General features: G+C 31.4%; 1 non-coding gene across 1 annotated transcript; it reads left to right on the forward strand.

Annotated features, from left to right (window-relative positions):
- The first annotated feature begins 5,856 nt into the window (after window positions 1–5,856).
- On the forward strand, window positions 5,857–5,927 carry TRNAC-GCA (transfer RNA cysteine (anticodon GCA)). The gene has a single exon. It is a non-coding gene; the product is annotated as a tRNA-Cys (tRNA).
- Window positions 5,928–19,554: the final 13,627 nt, after the last annotated feature.

Raw genomic sequence — 19,554 nt, forward strand, 5'->3', positions numbered from 1 at the left:
CTCGTACCGTTCAAACAAAAAGATTCAAATACTGGTTATTTAGAAAACAGATATGTATAATAGAAAGTTTTACACTTCTTAACTTAATCCTATGATTCCAGTCTTTTTTGAAGATAAAAAAAATAGAAATCCAAAAAATATTCTTAGTGTTTATAATGCCAAAATTTCACGTTGGCTCACTCGTCTTTTCTCTTGATCCTTACTGGCCTCGTGAATCTTCTATTATTTACTTCACTTTTTTGTATTGTGTTTGTAATAAGATTTTAATGCTGTTTTTTTATTATTATTATTGATACGAATTTTCTTGTTAAGATCCTATATAATCAATTTAAAACCTGAGATTCATACCAGAACCACGATGATTTCCAAAAACAACCTTTAATCGAAGTCCAAGAATTCCCTGAGTAAGAACTGCTGGATCATCACTTATTCAATTTAAAGAAATAGATATAATGAAAAAATAACAAAGAAATGGATAAGCGGCGACAATTTTAAAGAATAAAATTCTATTTCGTTTTCTAAATGAATTCTTCTAACTCTTTCATTTTTTTCGTCCGGTTGCGATGTCTAAATATAAATATTAAGTATGAATCATAGTTATAACACTTTAGAATCTATTTATTTTCTATATTATGTGCTCCAGATACTAGAATAAATATCTGACGGACGTCATACCCTAATTTTGTCCGGACATTTTTAAAACTTTCATAAAATCAATTTTACTTTCAATTTGCATCGCCTGTATAGCATAACATGCATTTCATCAAGAATAATACCCAAAATATCAGTCAAAATAAATTCTTGAATGTACAGACAAATTGGTTAAATCATTTCTCAAGTACATGCAAAACCAGCAGGTAAAAAGTTTCTAAATCAAGCTTGCAAACGTCAGTATTATTAATCTACGGTTCACGTAGTTTAACCCATTGTGCTTGTTATATTTTTCAACGACTTTTTCGGTCGCATTTTGATCGATCTATGCCTATTTAACCAGTCAAAATATATTTCAAAGTTAAATCAAGTGTTATACTTTTTGAGAGATTTATTACGCGCCGATCATTTTGATGTATTTGTTTTATTTTATTTTTTTGAGTACTTTTGCGCTCGATTTTCATTTATTTATTTCCTTTTATTTTAACAAAAAAGTCATAAAGAATAATTAGAATTCTTTTAAGTATTTAATGTGATTTTATTTTTCCTTATTAAATTGTTTGGACTTTTTTTATTTCTCTTATTTTAGATTCATTTTCACACAAAATTAAAATTAAGAAAAACGGAAAGTAAGACAAAATGAGAAGGAGGGATCATGAGCGTTTGGATGAATGAACGTTTTCACTCACAAGTGCTCCATGCGCCAGCTAGCAAAGTAACATTGATATCATTATCCCAATTTTTGCAAAAATAAAAGTGAATTCTCCTACACATACGGCAAGCCACGTGAACCCCACTAAGAAACCAATTAAAAAAAACGGGACCTCTCTCTTTCTCTTTTAAGGGACTGAATCCTCTCTCTCTCTCTCATGAATTCACAAAACCAAAAAAACCAGAGAATAAATAAAAGGCTATCATAGCCAACGAACTCGAATCCAACCACCGTCGCGCCCCTTCATCGTCCGGGCTTTTCCATCACCGTGAGACAAACGATTTTCTGCTCAATCTCCATTTACGACCTCTTTAAAAACCCTGAAGTGGAGAACCATGTAAAGATACAATGTTTTGTTTCCGTATGAAAAATGGAAAGTTATTTTACTGTTAAGGGACCATGATTATTTACTACTCTTTTTTCTACATACAATGGTAGCTTCTTTTTTTTCAAAGAATATTACTATTAAATTTTGAGGTTAAAGATAGTGCACTGTCGGTGTAAAAAAATATTACACTGAGATTCAATCAAAATATTTTATATTATCAAATCATAATAGTATTTTAAAATAAAAATGTGACGTAGTAAGATACATGAGTCTCATTGATTCATAATGTAAAAATATTTTATACTATTAGGGCAAATTCCTTTTCCTCTTAAATTTTATCATTTTTATTATTATTTATTATTTTAGTATTAGTAGTAAGTTGGAATCTTCAAATTGAATTCTTGTGTTTTCTTTTTGATTACTTGAGTTTCATTCAATTTTGGTGCTGCTGCTAAAGAACATATACCTATTAATCATAACTTGTTGAGTACAACTTAAAAAAGAGGTTAACTCATATGTTTTGGTTAGGCTGTGATCACCATTTCTAAATTACTATTACTATCCATTGATTTCATTTATGATGGATTTTGTTGTTAGTTTGGATAGTTAGTTTTGATCATTGTAAATCGTAAAAAGTGTAACATTGAATGTTTAAAATAATATTAATTTGCTATTGTTTAACTTCATTACGATAAATCGGATAAAATTCGGGGATTCGGCAATTTCATGCCGTTATGCCGCCCAAATTCCAATATACTGAGAGGATAGTTTCACTGCGTTATGATCTTGTGTATGACATTAATCATGTTGTCATTTCACACAAATCGGCATTTTGAGCACATTGTGATCAATCTAATTCGATCATTTTTAAATCAACATTGTGACTTATTTCTATCTCTTTTAATTAAATTATTTAATTAATTAATTAATTTTAATTAACTTAATTATTTGATTTAATTAAATAATTTTGATAATTAATCTTAATTAACTTAATTAATCGATTTAACCGAATTTTAATCAATTAATTTTGTTAATTAAATATTGATCGACTTATTTCATCACTCTTTCAATCATTCTCAAACTAATCTCATTCAATTTCATCATCAATCTAAAATTATGTTAAACAATTAAAATCACACAATTCTCGATTCAATATCGAGCCCATTTTCAAACACCTTTGTAAGTCGATTCCTTTTAGCATCGTCATCAATCTCACATAACTTACTCTTGGGCTTTCTTACAATGAGACCTACTGGATTTTAAATTAATCGATTAGATGATTGATTCACTAAATACAATCCAATTTATCCGCAAACACATATTCAAACTTCGATCCAACATCAAGTATTTTTATTTAAATCAAATTCGAAATACTTAATTACGATTAAATTACCATTTCATTTAGAAATGAAAAAGGGAATAGTTTTGAGCCTTCAATTCCTCTCCTCAATTGTTTGAATACAAGTTCCCTTACTCGGCCAGTCAAACAATTGTCATTTCTCTTAAACCTTTTAAACCGATTAAATCAAATCATTTTTATTAGAAACTAAACGAAAATGGAGATGGTCTAGAGCCTTCGATTCCTATCCTCAAATATTTGAATATGAGTTCTCTTACTCAACCATTCAAATAATTGTCGTTTATCTAGAAACATCAACCATACACAAACTTATTTTCATAATCAATTAGATGAAAAAGAAAGTGGTATATAGCCTTCTATTCCCTTTCCCGGATACTTGGATACGAGTTGTCTTACTCGACTATTCGAGTATTTGTCATCCACTTAAAACACCTTAATATTATAAAATCCTTTTGCAATTAAGAATGAAATGGGAGATGGTCTAGAGCCTTTGATTCCTTTCCTCGATTATTTGGATACGAGTTATCTTACTCGACTATCGGAATAACCGTCATCCAACAAAAATATCTTAACACATCAAATCTATCTTTTTCTCGCCCCGTGCGATCGAAACCAATCAAACCAAACATTCAACATATTAATCCAACTTGTCACCCCCATGTAATCAAAACTCTTTTCAGAAAGAACAATGTTTAATCTTTTCTAACGCACATAACAAACTAGTGCTTAAGTCTCCGCCGAGAGTAGATAAGCCAATGTTTAGCCTTTAGAATACGATCTAAGTAGTCGTTTATTAGAATACAACAACAAACCGTAGTTCCCCGAACTACGGATGCTCTGATTTCCTTATTACACCATAAGGATACGTAGGCTCTGATTTCCTCTTCATGAGCACACTAACAAAAAACCTTTCATTTCCCCATTTCTGAGGTTTCCGTTCTTTTCTCTTTTCAATCCTTTATTCACTCGAAGAAAACAAATAACATTAGCTAACATTCACTTCATAAGTTTTAACTAAAAGGTTCCCGTTGAGTACAACGGGCGCGAGGGGTGCTAATTCATTCCCCTTGCATAATCGGCCCTATTTTCCCCCTCCTTTTCATTAAGAAAAGATAAGAAAATCTTGGGGTAACAAATGTTATCAAGAATTTCGCTTAAATTCAAACCCATAGCCGATGATAGAACTAGAATAGAGATTTTCTGTTTCCTACTTACACGAGTCCATATCCTTGCTTTTCTATCAATTTATAACTCTAATCTTCCTCCCCAATCTGATATTATTGTGCCAGTATAGACTGAAATTCTATTATGGTCCAATTCTGACCGATAATAGATACCGGGGCTTTGCAATATTTGATTGATTATTATTCTATATATCCCATTTACTATAAAAGTTCTCAGGGAATTCATTAGAGGAATGTTTCCATTAAAAATAATTTGTTCTTGAATATCCCGACTGTTTTTCCAAATTAATCTCTCTCTCTCTCTCTCTCTCTCTCTCTCACACACACACACACACACACACATACATATATATATATATATGTAAGTGATTCATATACATCATCTTTTTCTTTTATTGAGGGTTCTACCAATTGATATGTTTCCACAAATAACTGAAATTCACTTTCTTGATCTGTATCTTCAATTTTTGGAAACTTCAAAAGTTCTTCTATTAAGCTTCGATCAATGAATCTACAAAATCCTTTAAATTGTATTTGATTCAATCCGGGTAGTCTAGACATTTTTTATTTCCTCCCTTTTTTATAGAAAATATCCCATTATTTTCTGTCATTCTTCATCGAATCACATGAATAGATTTAGCAATAATGAAATTTCTGTTCTTTTTTACTTTACTGAATCACATGAAATTTTACCTATTTATGAAATACCTATTATGAAAAGAGGAAAATGGATACTCCAAATAGAATTTGCAACAAAACAAATAGAATTGAACTTATAATATCAATGGAAACAAATGGATAACTTTCACGTAGACTTTCGGTCGGGTTTTTTTTACAATCTAAAAAAAATGAATTCTATTTATATTATTAGTATAGTATTACATTCCATATTCCAATTCGATTGATATCCAAAAAAATAAATTTAGGATTTGCTCGGCTCCAAGAGAGAAAGATATAAAATAAAAAAAAAATAAAAAAAAGATATACCATTTTTTTAGTCCTTTACCATTTCAAGTGTTCAAAAAAGAATGAGAATTCACAAAGAAGAGAGATATTTTGACCCTTTATTTTAGAATTGGAGGATTGCAGTGCATAAAAAGACTTGGAATTATTAAAGATTCATAGATCTAACTTCAGCTATAAGTATCTATATATGTCTCTTATGTTATTGCAGTCCTATTTGTTCGGGACAACATATGTTGTGTTAATTTGTTTTTTCTATTCATTCATCAATCTATTTAATTAAAAATTGGCAAAAAAATAAAAGTATGAGAATTTATGGAAAATTCTCTGTAATCTATAATTACATAGAAGATACCTGATTAGATAATGTGTAACAATAAAAATGGATATTCTGGAATTGACATATATTAACAGTTCGTGTTTCAATGGAAATAGAGAAGGATTATAAAAAAAGATATAATAATATTGATTTTTTATGTATTAATTTATATCTTTTTTTTTCTCATTAAGAAAAAATGAAGATTCCTTAATTTTTCCGGAATTTGTAATTAACGGTTGATATTTTTTTGTGACCGAAAAGGTATACGTTACTTTTTTTGTGACCGAAAAGGTATACGTTAGTTTTTTTATATTCTAATCTATTTTTTTTTATCATTTGGGCGACATGGCCGAGTGGTAAGGCAGGGGACTGCAAATCCTTTTTCCCCAGTTCAAATCCAGGTGTCGCCTGATCGACAAAATAATAAAAAAAATATAATTATATTCGATTTCCAATCTAAGAAAAAGAAAACTCTTTCTTTTGGGTAATCCATAGTATAAGAATTTAATAGGTTGTTTTTCAATTTTTTTAGAGAACGAATCATGATGGGATACAATAAGGATTAGATCCAAGGGAACTAAGAGATGCAAAGGAATCTATCTTGATTCTTTCTTTTTTACTTGATGAAAGGGGAAATAAAATATAGGTATTTGTATTCCTACCTATTAGTATGATTCATTACCTTACTACTTATAAGTATATTTTTATTTATTTATGCTTCCATTTTTCAATTCTATTCAAAATCTGATAAGAACTTGCTAGTTGTTCTAATTGGATGTTTCGTCAATGGTGTTAGGATAGAATGGAATCCTTTTTTGACTTTGTACCAGCGATTTCACTATTATTATAAGATAATATCCAATTTTTAATGAAAAACAAAAACAAAAGGAATACAAGAAAAATGAGTAAACAATAAAAAAAAGAATTAATAAAAGAATTGATTCATATTGATATAGATAAGAGACATAATTGACATGAATATAATAAGTCTTACTTGGGCTGTTTTAATGGTAGTTTTTACATTTTCCCTTTCCCTTGTAGTATGAGGAAGAAGTGGACTCTAAAGGTAATACTAATTGAGTTAAGGCATCAAACTGACTCAATTGTTTTCTAGTTGGGTTCTTCTAGTTTTGAACTATTTTATTAATACTAATTAATGAAATAAATTTTTATCTAGATTTAGAATTTCTATTGTATTCCAGTGGTGTAATATATTCCATGTATATATAATATTGAAAAAAAAACTATTTAAATCAAACAAATATTGAGATTGTTGTCATCTTGATATATCGGGAATCCAGATAATTGGAAACAAATTACTATTCCAAACCTAATTATTTTGAATATTTCTATTCAATTTAATCAAATTAAATTTTGGAATACTAAAAAGATTCTTTCTTTTTATTTATTAGTTAAGAATGAAAATAAGAAGAATAAAAATTGTGTTGCTTTTTCATTATTTCAGATTGATTGGAACCAATACAAAGAGAATAAATTTAGATGAAATATGGATGCCATGGAATTGACATTCCATATCTATCTATAGATTGATATCCATATATCCGTATGAAAAGAAAATGATAGATTGGTTCCTCCATATTCACTCTTATTTTTACTAAAATATTCTATTTTTATCCTACCGTAATAGATAATATAGTAGAAAGAAATAGATTTGATTTATTTCTACTATATGGATTTAATAGAATTTTGTTGGTTGTAACCTTCTTTCATTCTATTTTAAAGAATTAAATTCATTAGTCGTCCAATAACACGTAATAATAATAGCAGTAGAGGCATATCCAAGAATGACTGACCTATTCATAAAAACTTTCCTTTATTCATTATTCATTTATTCTTTTTTTTTTATATTATCTGACTGGGGGTATAACACAACTTCACACCAAAGCACAATCTAGTTGATAGACAACTGTCAACTTGATTATTTTTTTATGCCAGTAGGTGTTCCAAAGGTAGGCTTTGAAGTTCCCGACGATGATGAAGCTTTTTGGATTGACTTATACCATCAACTTTTTTTCGAAATACTACTTTTTTAGGTCAAGAGGTTGAGAGTGAAATATCAAATCAAGTTTGTGGTATGATGATATATCTCAGTTTAGAGAAAAGGTACAAAAATTTATATTTGTTTATAAATTCTCTAGGTGGAGATGTTCTATTTGGATTGACTATTTTTAATATTATGCAATTTGTAGAAGCAGAAGTAAAGACAATATATGTAGGATTAACCGCTTCAATGACATCTTTGATTTTGCTAGGAGGAGAAATTACCAAACGTCTAGCATCCTCTCACGCTTGGCGCCAATGATTCTTATTTATAGAAAAAAAGAAGATTATGCCTACGCCAATATGAAGTAAAAAAAACATGGCACTCTGAGTTCGATATGCAATTCAAAACAACTCGATTATATATTGAAAGAGTAGTAGGAAAAAGGGGTATTTACGATTTTATCTGATCTATAAGAGTCTTTGTTTAGTGTCATGATTTTTTTTACTTATTTGAAAAAAAAAAAAACTTTGGGATTGCTGAATAAAAAACTAGACGAAATAAGAGAGCAACGGAATCATCATAGTCTTTAAAATTTTAAAAATATTCTCAAAAAAAGAAAGTTGGTTATTGGATTCTTTGTTTAGTGTCATGTTGCAGATGAACTTAGAGAGATCTTGAATGATGTATCAGATGAAGTTTCAAATTGTAAGCACTTGGTTTCCCAATAAATTGGCTTTGGCCAAGTCCTTTAGCATAAGAATGTTGCCTAAATTCTAAGTCCATTTATCCAAGATCAAGCCAACAGTCCACACAAAAAGTTTTTTAGGGTTTTTGTTGTTAGTATGTACATTAATGGTCAAAGACCACACAAACAAACAAAGTATACACAAACAAAATATATCACACAGTATGGTCCAAATGGACAAAGTGAAAACTGCATTAACATAAACAATTAGAATGATATGAACAATGACAAATGTATACAAGCTAGAATTAAATGACATTAAAGTAAAGGGCTTGAAATTAAAAGTTAGTTGTTAATAGGTTAGAAGTTAGTATTGTTTTTGCTTTTCATTCTTAGACATTCTTTGGAGAACACTCAACCCACTTATCACAAGCATGGATCCTTGAACCAATACATCTTCCAAAGGAAGGAAAAAAGACCAAGTTTCCATACAATACCATGAAAGAGGGGAGACTTATAATCTCACTAACTAGAATGTTATGCCTTTTTTGTCACAAATTTAGCGCTATGTTAAGCAATCGTAATTGGACTTATGTAGAAGTCACAACTATCTGAGGTCGGACAATAGAATTTTGGTGTTAATGCATGTTAGAGACATAGTATTATGAACTATGCTCATGAAACATACCACACACAAAAAAGAATGTGCAAAAGGTGTGGCCTAATCTCATCCATACTCATGTTAATCTTTCAATCAACTAGCTTTAGGACTTTGAGATATCATAGGCCAAATGAGATGAATGCATAAAGAAGAGGAATAAGATGAATAGGGAGGGGAATAGAGGAAATCTCAAATTGGTCAAATGAGGACTTTTACCAAATTAATATCATTCATTCATTTTGGGAGATGGAATGTACATTCCATCAATCCCCTAAATCCAATGATATTAATTTGACAAAGTCAAATCAACCATGACCAAGGTCCAACAACAAGAGTCAAACACCAACAAGTTATCAGAACTGGTCAACAAAATTATTTGGCATTTATTCTAATTAAAAAAAATACTAAAATAATGCATTTAAATTAAATATGGTTTATCAAATTCCTAAAACCTCATCAAAACACCAAATAAATGACCATGAGATTTATCATAGGTCAAACAAGGTCAAAGGACCTTGGAGAAATTTTTTCAGAATTTTAAAAGACTTAAAAGTATTTTTAAACAATTAAAAACAAATGAAAAATCAATTAAATCATGAAAAATATTAATAATGATCCAAAAAATAATTTTAAGTAAGAATATGAAAGAAATTTTTTTGAATTTTTTTGGTGAAACTCACATATTTTTTGGATCAATATTAAAATTAATATGAATTAATGAAAATCAAAGGAATAAAAATTAAAATAAAAAAATCAAAAAAACGTGGACCACTTGATCTGCCTCATTAATTGAGGTGGCATATCAAGTGGTGAGAAACGCGCGTTCCATGGTACACGCTAGTCAGCGCGCCACACATTTGGTCATTACAAGCAACGTCCCTGATTAAAACAATTTGAATCAATCCAATGGCTCTGGACCTTGCCACCTCATTGTCGGAGCAAAGCGCCGGTCGTCTTCTCAGGCGACCTTGGCCGGACTGGTCCATTCATCACCACATCAAAAATGAAAAAAGAGGACATGATCTGAAAGGAAAAATGGTATAGATCATGAATATCACCTCAATTTTAACTAACTCCTAACATATAAAAAGATATGAGGAGTTGAATTTTGAGGTATGTCAATTGAGTTGCTTTGATTTGACCTCTAAGCAACTCAATCTTCTTGCCTACATTGGTAAGACTTCAGACAACCAAAGAATCAAGAGAATTAAGCAAGATTGAGAGAGAATCAAAGAGATGAAATTTTCTGGAAAATACCTTCAATGTAGGTCTGGATTCAACTGTTCTTGCCTTGGCTTGTGTTTGATCTCACTCAGAATGCTTGCAGGAGTAGAATGAAATGCACAAAAGGTCTTGGATCCCTGGAGTTTTGAATCTCAAAACAGTGAGATTCAAACTCAATTTCAAGATGAAATTCTCAGGATTATCCTCTCAAATGGAAGGGTTAGGGGTTTAGGATCAAAGCTGGCGCAAATGCGTGTTGAATTATGATGCTAGAGGTCTCTATTTATAGTTGTAGCTCATGATATTTGCACCTTCCAAATCACTTTCCAAATTTGGCAATTGATGATGCATGGGTGCATGGGCGTGTACAGGCCCATGAGATCATTGCTTTAGGTCCACAAATGAGTGTAAGAGAGTCTGAAATCAACTTGGATTGCAAGGCAAGTGTGTGTGAAGATTTTAAGTTTGATCTTTGCCAAATGATGATACCATATTCATGCCATGCGCATCCCTAGCATTTTTTGTCCAAAATAGATAAAATTAGACTTTTTGGAAAGGTTAGATCAAGAGGAACAACTTTAATGTTCAACATTTTTCCATTTGAAGATTGTATCATGTTGAATTTTGAGGTGGAAGTTTGGAAATTTCAACATGTTGAAATTTTTTGTAAGTGTCAAGTCATATATCTCAATATTCCACCTTGCTTAACTTTTTATATGAGCTTCAAATGAGAAAAGTGTCTTCATAAAAGTTGTAGCTCATTCAAAAACCTTCAAAATGGTAACCAATTTCATGTAATTTGGATTTGAAATGATAGAGTTATGCATTTTTGAAGTTTGGAAAAATCACTTGTTCAATGGTATAGGTCAAAAGTGACCTATAATGTAGCCTCATATCATATGCTCGTAAAAGTTGAATTAGCTCTCACTCCAAACATAAAAGTTGAAGTAGACATCTTGAATTTGATTTTTCAACTTGGAAATATTTCATTTCATAAAAATTGAGCAAGTTATGGCCTTGGGAAGTTGACTTTCAAATTAGGGTTTAGACAAAATGACCTATAATGTTTCAACATAGAAAATGATTTTCCAAGAAAAACTAGATCTAGGTCTAAACAAGAAAGTTGTTTGGAATATCATTTAGAGTGACTTTGCTCTTGGAATCATTTTCATATGGTGAAAATTATAGGAGATAGGATCTAGGGAGATCCGGTTTTGATTAGATGAATTCATCTGGCCAACCACCATCAACCAACTTGCTAATATTCAATTCTCTTGACTTTCTAGGCTCATGGTGGATCATATATGCATAAGAGGATGAATTTTGAAGTGTCCCATGATAAATTTGATCAATTGATGAGGTAGCTTGTTGAAGAAGTTACTCAAGATACCCAGTCAAACTAGGATTTCCAAGGCAAATCACCTTCAAACTCTTGAAGAAAACTTGATCAATATAACATGTAGAAATCATTGGGACTCATATATGATGCTCATAACCATTCTTGTACCAATTCATGGTTGTGCTCTTTGACATGAGGGTCTCAAACCCTAGATATTAACTTGATAGATCAATGGAGATCATGTCCTACCTACAAAAGAGTTAGGTAAATGCAAAGGCATATTTTTGGTATTTTGGTTAGTAAAATGATAAAATACAAGTATGATACAATCACAAAGTGTTTGGTGATCTCTCCCAAAACAAACCCAATGAAGGAGGGGTAAGGAGGATGTCAATGTATGATCCCAATGCTAATGCTTATGATGAAATTGCATGAGGGATCTTAGGGTCAAAGTTGGGGTCTTACAGAATCAATGACACGTTATTGATTCAATATGGGGATAAATCATGTTTATGGTTTGAACGGGAACCAGGTCCGAAGAGGAACCATTGGTGAGTGGACTAAGTCAATAACATACCTTTGATGTGTAAATTGTACCACATGTAAAGTGAGGAATTGATGCATTGCATACATACCTGCTTTGTGATCGAGTTATTATTGTAATTGGTTCATTATTATGAATGATATTCATGTGATTAATGATTGCATGAAATGTATTATTCTTTACTATTTATACACCGCTAACTCTATCGAATGTTTTCTCCCTTCCGGATTGTTTTGTTTATGGTGTTCTGTAACTTTATTGAAGGTATAATTTATTATAAATATTAGTTTTTTTTAATAAGCCGTTTTAAATAATGTTGAAAAACATAACATTTATTACTTAGAGATATAAAAATGAGGGGTGCAGTGATTATCTCCCGCCCCTATTAAGATCCGATCCCAAGAATGGCATTGAATAAAAATAAATTCATTTGGACAAAAGAGTAATTACTGTCATCTTCATTGTCTGTATAGGAACTAGTACGAAATAATGCAATTTGGAACATTATTAAACTGACAAATGAAAGCCTCTTATTTATTGATTTATTGTGTTTCAAGACTCAACTTCTTACTATTAGAGCAGTCAATTTAATTTATAGGGCCGGTGCCTAACTTTTAAGGCCCCAAAATATAGGGGATCCAAAATTCTAAAAATAAATGAGCTTCAAAATATATAAGCCCCCTAAACTAAAGGCCCATAAATATCAAGTAAAGCCTTAAGGCCCCATCATTTTTTAAATTTGATTTTTTAAAGAAAAAAAATTGACTTTTTTTTTAAAGAAAAAATTCTTTTATTATTTTATTTTCATAAAAAGCATTTTTTTCAAAAAATATCAACTTTTTTATTTTAGGAAAAATTCGATTTTGTTTCAAATAAAATTAAATTTTTTTATTTAAAAAATCGATTCAATTTTTTGGAAAAAATCATTTTTTTTATTTTAGAAAAAACTTTGAATTTTTTTTTCTATTTTCGAAAAAAGTCAGTTTTCTTTTATTTTCGAAAATATTCGGTTTTTTTTTCAGAAACAAATCACCTTTTTTTTTTCAAAAAAATCGACTTTTTTCTCGAAAAAAATCGATTGTTTATTTTCAAAATAAAATTGATATTCTTTTTCAAAAAAAATAATTTTTTCTTTTAAAAATGAATTGACTTTTTTTTCCAAAAAAATAGATTTTTTATTTTTAAAGAAAAACCGCCTTTCTCATTTTAAAAAATTAATTAGTTTTTTTTACGAAAAAAATCTATTTATTTTTTTTTTGAATTTTTTTTTCAAAAATATCATTTTTTTTTAAAAAAAACTAAAAATTTTAATACTTTAAAAAAAATCGATTATGTTTATTTTTTAAAAAAAATGATTTTTTTTATTTAAAAAAATTGATTTTTTTTATTTTTAGAAAATAAGATTTTTTCGAAAAAAATAGTTTTCAAAAATATTTATTTAAAAAAATAAAATATGTTGTTTCAAATAAATTATATTTTGAGCCCCTCATTTAGACCCTTTAAAAAACAAAAATATGAGGGGGCTTAAAAATAAGGGGCCAAAGAGTTATTGATTTAGTAGGAAGCCTAAAAAAATGGGGCCAAATAGAGGCCTAATTATTAGAGCTTTATCATTTAGGACTTTTTTGACCCCTCTACTTACAACAAGTTGTATAAATTGAATCTAAAATGTCCTTTTTAGACCAAACAAAAACTGATGCAGAGACACTGTTAATTATTATTATTGTGTCCGAATATGGGGCATAGACATAACTATTAAATAGGGTTATTGATAGATGAAATGTCTAAAAAAGATAAGAGCAAAAGGAAATATAAATCTAGTGACTGGGCCAGTGGATTTAATGTCTCTTGTTGTGTATTGTTTGGTTCTATATATTAGTGGCAGCTTCTTCTATTTAGTTGATAACACCAAATTAAGTAGATTAGTGTTTCTTGTTGCTAAATCTACTTAACTGAATACTACTTTAAACTCACTTATGAATAAGAGTTTTTTTTTTCTTCACATTTATGAAGAGTGATAGTTTTTTTTTTCTTCACATTTATGAAGAGTGATAATCAAAGAGTATTTGATTTTTTTTTTTAATTTCTAATACAAAAAGATCATATATTTGATTTTGATTTGCTTGTTTTTTAAAAATTAAAAATTAAAAACAATACAATTTATTTGATAACTTAATTTTACAAAACTATTTTTTATTTAAGAGTTTTAAAAATTAAAAAATTAAAAAATTAAAATAGATTTTGGTTTTTAGTTTTTGAAATTTCCATAGAGTAAAAATTAAGGGAAAATAGTATATTTTTCATTTAATGACAAATTTATAATAACGTATAACTTTAAAATAGTTTTAAAACATAAGATTGTTAAACATGTTTTTTTTTCTTTAAAATTGATTTATAAAATAGTTTTTAGAAACTAAAAACTAAAACTCATATTCCTTAAACATTAAACTTTAAACCATAAATTTTAAATCCTAAGAAACCCAACAAATTTGCTATAATGATATTGTGTCTCCCATGTCTATAGATGCGACAGTGTTCATAGAGATGAGAATTTGGAGACCGTTTGAAAAAGAATGTCTTCAATTATGGCACTTGACAAGATTTTGAAGGATGCCATGAGTCAAAATGGCAACTGTGATGATATTTTTGGTGGAAACATTGTGGTCTTTGTGGGAAATTTCAAAATGGATTTTTCAAGTAGTACCTAGAGGAAGTCAACTTGACATTGTTCATTCTATAATTGACACTTCTTATATCTAGGGTTATTTTGATGTACTAACTTTAACATAGAATATGTGGTTACAAGGAGGTTATGGGGAATAGGAAAAGAAAGATATTGCAATTTTTTTTAAAGTGGCTTTTGAAGATTGGTGAAGGTAGGCTTTCAAAATCAAATGATGGTTATGTTGAAATTGAGATCTCTCATGAGATTTTAATAACAAATTTTGTTGATCCTATTGTTTCCATCGTGGAAAGTACATATTCTAAGTTCACGAATATTTATACATGTTTCGACTATCTCAAAATTTGGAAAATCTTAACATCAACGATAGAAGTTGTTAATCAAATTAATGATTACATCCTTCAAATGATGTCAGATATACTTATTAATATTCTTCATTATATAATCAATTTTTTCTTTTCATTTATAACACCATGTAGGAGATGCGAATGATTACTATAGTTCCAATTCCATTGATAAATCATAAATACACGATAACAACATCATTGAAGTACTTAGTCCTGAGTTTCTTAGTTCATTAAGAACTTCTAGTTTGCCTAACCATCACATTAAGTTAAATATTGGGACAACCACAATACTTATGAGAAACATCGATCAATTAGAAGGTTTGTGTAACGGCACAAGACTGATTATAACAAAATTGGGAAACCACATTATTGAAGCTCAAATGATGGATGGTAAAGGCCAAGGCAATGTCATATATATCATAAGGATGGATATGCTTCCTTCTCAATCATCTTAGGTCATTCAAGTTGAACATACACAATTCCCAATAATAGTATGTTATTCAACGACCGTTAACAAATCGCAAAGTCAAAGTTTGGATTGGATTGGTATCTATTTTCCCATAATTGTATTTAGTCATGGACAAATCTATGTTGCTATCTCAAGGGTTAATAGTCGAAAATGCATAAAGATCTTAATCGCTGATGAGATAAATGACGTCAAAAGTTCAACAACAAAATTTGTTTACAAGGAGGTTTTTCACAATATCTAAGAAGTTAACATGTATGTTAATTATTTTAAACTTTATAAGTTTCATTAATCAATGTGAGATATCATTTATAAAGTATACCAACCTGTTGCTGACATATATATATATATATATATATATATATATATATATATATATATATATATATGTTAAATATCAAATTGTTTAGTTGTAATATATAGAAGATGACCATTGAAAAAATGGATTATGAGTGTAAGTAATGAAGCTGAATATTAGTTGGCATGAGTTGTTACTTAGCATTTACTTAGACAGATTGTTAGTATCAATTATTGATTTCCTCTATTAAGAGTAAATTCTTTATTTAGCCTTAGATTGACTTACTGCCTTAAATAGGTCCGTTGATTGTCTCTTGTACAACTATATATTGCTTGTCATTGTATACAGAATATTAAGAAATTGAATAGAAACATTACAGTAGTTTTTGTCATTTCTATATGGCATCAGAGCATGATTCTGATTCAGAGAATAAAAATGAGAAAAAGGTGGAGAGGAACAATGCCTCCAACAAAACAAAAACACCTTCCGCTATCACAAATACATCACCGTATTACCTCAGTCCCTCTAACAATCCAGGAACGCCACTTGTGGCTGCGACGCTCAAAGGCGAGAACTACCGCAATTGGGCACGTTCCATGAGGACGGCACTTCGCGCAAAAACAAGTTGGGTTTCATCGATGCAGCGATCAAGAAACCTGCGAGAACAAATCCAGATTTCTACAATTAGGAGAGAGTTGGTTCCATGGTCATGGCGTGGATAATTAATGATGTAGATCTAGTTTTGAATGGAAGCATCTCTCATGCATCAACTGCAAGAGATATATGGGAGGATTTGGAAGAGAGATTTGCTCAAACTAACGCTCCAAGAATCCACCAGTTATGGCGAATGTTGTGTTTAATGGAGCATGAACCAAACATTATTATGACAGAATATTACACCAAGTTCAAAAGTCTTCTTCATGAGCTAGGTGAGTTACAGCCACTTCCGGAGTGTACCTGTAACGCATCTAAAGAGATTCTGAAGAGAGAGGAAAGCCAACATGTGCACCTCTTCCTTGGAAGTCTTAACAATGAGCGATTTGAGCATGTTAAGGCAACCATGTTGAACACCTAACCTTTGCCTTCGCTACGACAGGTCTTCAATCACGTCATCAGAGAGGAGGCCAGGATCACAAGTGAAAGAGATAAGATGGTCGCAGTCAAGGGAGAATCAGGAGGATCTGCCTTTTATGCTCCAAATCAGAATAGGCTAAGAAGAGATGGACAAAAGCCAAAATGTGATCATTGTGGCAAAGTTGGTCACACCAAGGCGGGTTTCTTTGAGATTACAGGTTATCCGGAAAACTGGGGCACGCGAAGGACGCATCGTTATCCAAGAGACAATGGAGGACAGCCCAGAGCTCACCATGCACATGTTACTGAAGATCAAAAAGAAGAGAAAGAAACAGTGCAGGGGCGAGCGTTGCATGGTTCGCGTGTGATGCATCATGACTCTTTTGATGCTGGTAATGATATGTTATGCAAGGATAAAAAATGGATCTTGGACAGTGGCGCATCACACAACATGACTCCTCTCTTATCCTTAATGAGAGGGGTAACCAAGATTGAGAAACCTTTCTATATCACTATTCCTACAGGGAATGCAGTGTTAGTAGAGGAAATGGGGATCATTGATCTTAGCAAAGACATAACTTTGCACAACGTTTTATTTGTGCCCGAGTTTGATTGCAATTTGATTTTAATTTGTCAATTGACTAGCGATTTAAATTGATTTATAACTTATCATTCTAATCATTTTTTGATACAGGACCTTGTCACGAAGAAGAAGATTGGTTTAGGTGATGTACATGGTGGGGTTTACGTGCTGAGGCAACAAGTTCAAAGGTCAGCTTTCAAGGCTCATCATGAAAATGAAACTGCTATCTGGCATGCACGCATGGGACATCCCTCTTCTCAAGTCATGCAACGTATATCTTAGCTAGTGAATTTTAATTTCAAAAATAATGTAGTCCATTGTTATGACATATGCCATAGATCAAAGCAATGTAGACTTCCATTTCCTATTAGTTATAATAAAGCTGAGAATCCTTTTGATCTTATACATTGTGACTTATGGGGGAGATATAGCACTAACTCTCATAATGGTTGTCACTATTTTCTTACGACCGTTGATGATTATTCGCGTGGAACATGGGTATACTTGATGAAAGAAAAAACAGAAGTTCTAAAAATCTTGATAAATTTTCTCAGCATGATAAGGACACAATATAATGGAAAGGTCAAGAGATTGCGTAGTGACAACGGGACAGAATTTACCAACCATGCTTTTCAAGAAATTCTTCACCAAGAAGGAATCCTACATGAAACTTCATGCATAGGAACTCCCCAACAAAATGCAAGGGTGGAAAGGAAGCATAGACACATACTCAACGTTGCACGAGCCTTGAGGTTCCAAGCTAACTTGCCCATCTCATTTTGGGGGGAATGTGTTTTGAAAGCCACTTACCTAGTCAATAGAACGCCTACAATGGTTAATGATGGAATAACTCCATATGAGAAGTTATTTGGCAAACCTCCATCATATGAAGATATCAAGACTTTTGGGTGCTTGTGTTATGTTAAGAATTTAAGCAAACAATGAGATAAGTTTGACTCTATAGCAGAAAGGTGTGTCTTTGTGGGATACCCTAAGGGTCAAAAAGGTTGGACGGTGTATATTCTAAGGACACGAGGTATTTATGTATCGAGAGATGTGGTGTTCTTTGAGAATGTTTTTCCTTATGCATCACGAGAAAAAGGCAGTAATGGAGATGACCATCCACCAATGTTTGCTCCTAATTCCATCTCTGTTGAAGAGGAAACTGCACCTACCCAAGATAGGCAGCAGAACCAGAATGATTTCCTCACTCAATCAGCAGAAGATCAACAAGTTGTGGAAGTAAATTCTGATGTGGTTGATGTTGTCGAAGAACCTTATAATGAAGGAGAAAGTGAGCTCACACACTTGGGGCCAAGGATCAGAAATCCACCTAAACATTTGAATGACTATCATTGCTATTCGGAAGAGAAAACCCGCACATGTACATCGCCAAACTCGTCAACTTCTTCAGGTATGGTATATCCTATATCAAATTATGTAAATTATGATGAGTTTTCAGAAAAACATCAAGCTTATCTTGAAGCAATTGAAAGCATCGAGGAGCCACATTCATACAAGCAAGCAACTCGAACGCAATAATGGAGGGATGCCATGTCACAATAACTCAATGCCTTAGAAGAAAATAAAAAGTGGGAGTTGGCAAGACTTCCAAAAGGAAAGAAGGCAGTGGGTTGCAGATGGGTGTACAAGGTTAAGTACAAGTCATCCGGTGAAGTTGAGAAGTATAAAGCCCGACTCGTAGCGAAGGGATACACACAAGTTGAAGGAGACGACTTCAATGAGACTTTTGCACCAGTCGCCAAGATGACAACCGTAAGATGTTTACTTACTGTTGCGGTGGCCAAAGGATGGGAACTTCACCAAATGGATGTAAGCAATGCATTCCTACACGGAGAGTTAGATGAGGAGGTATATATGGAAGTACCACCAGGTTATAATGCTCTTAATAACGGCATGATGTGTCGCTTAAGAAAGTCATTATATGGTCTTAGGCAGGCCTCGTGCAATTGGTACTCAAAGTTGTCCCAAGCATTAGTGAGGTATGGTTTCCAGGAATGTGAAGCTGACCATAGCCTATTTACATACTCGTGTGAATCTGTTTTCATAGTTGTGCTTATTTATGTTGATGATCTTATTGTGGCTGGGAATGATGCAAAATCATGTG

This window comes from Lathyrus oleraceus, chromosome 5 (assembly GCF_024323335.1).
Source record: "Lathyrus oleraceus cultivar Zhongwan6 chromosome 5, CAAS_Psat_ZW6_1.0, whole genome shotgun sequence".
Classification (NCBI taxonomy): domain Eukaryota; kingdom Viridiplantae; phylum Streptophyta; class Magnoliopsida; order Fabales; family Fabaceae; genus Lathyrus; species Lathyrus oleraceus.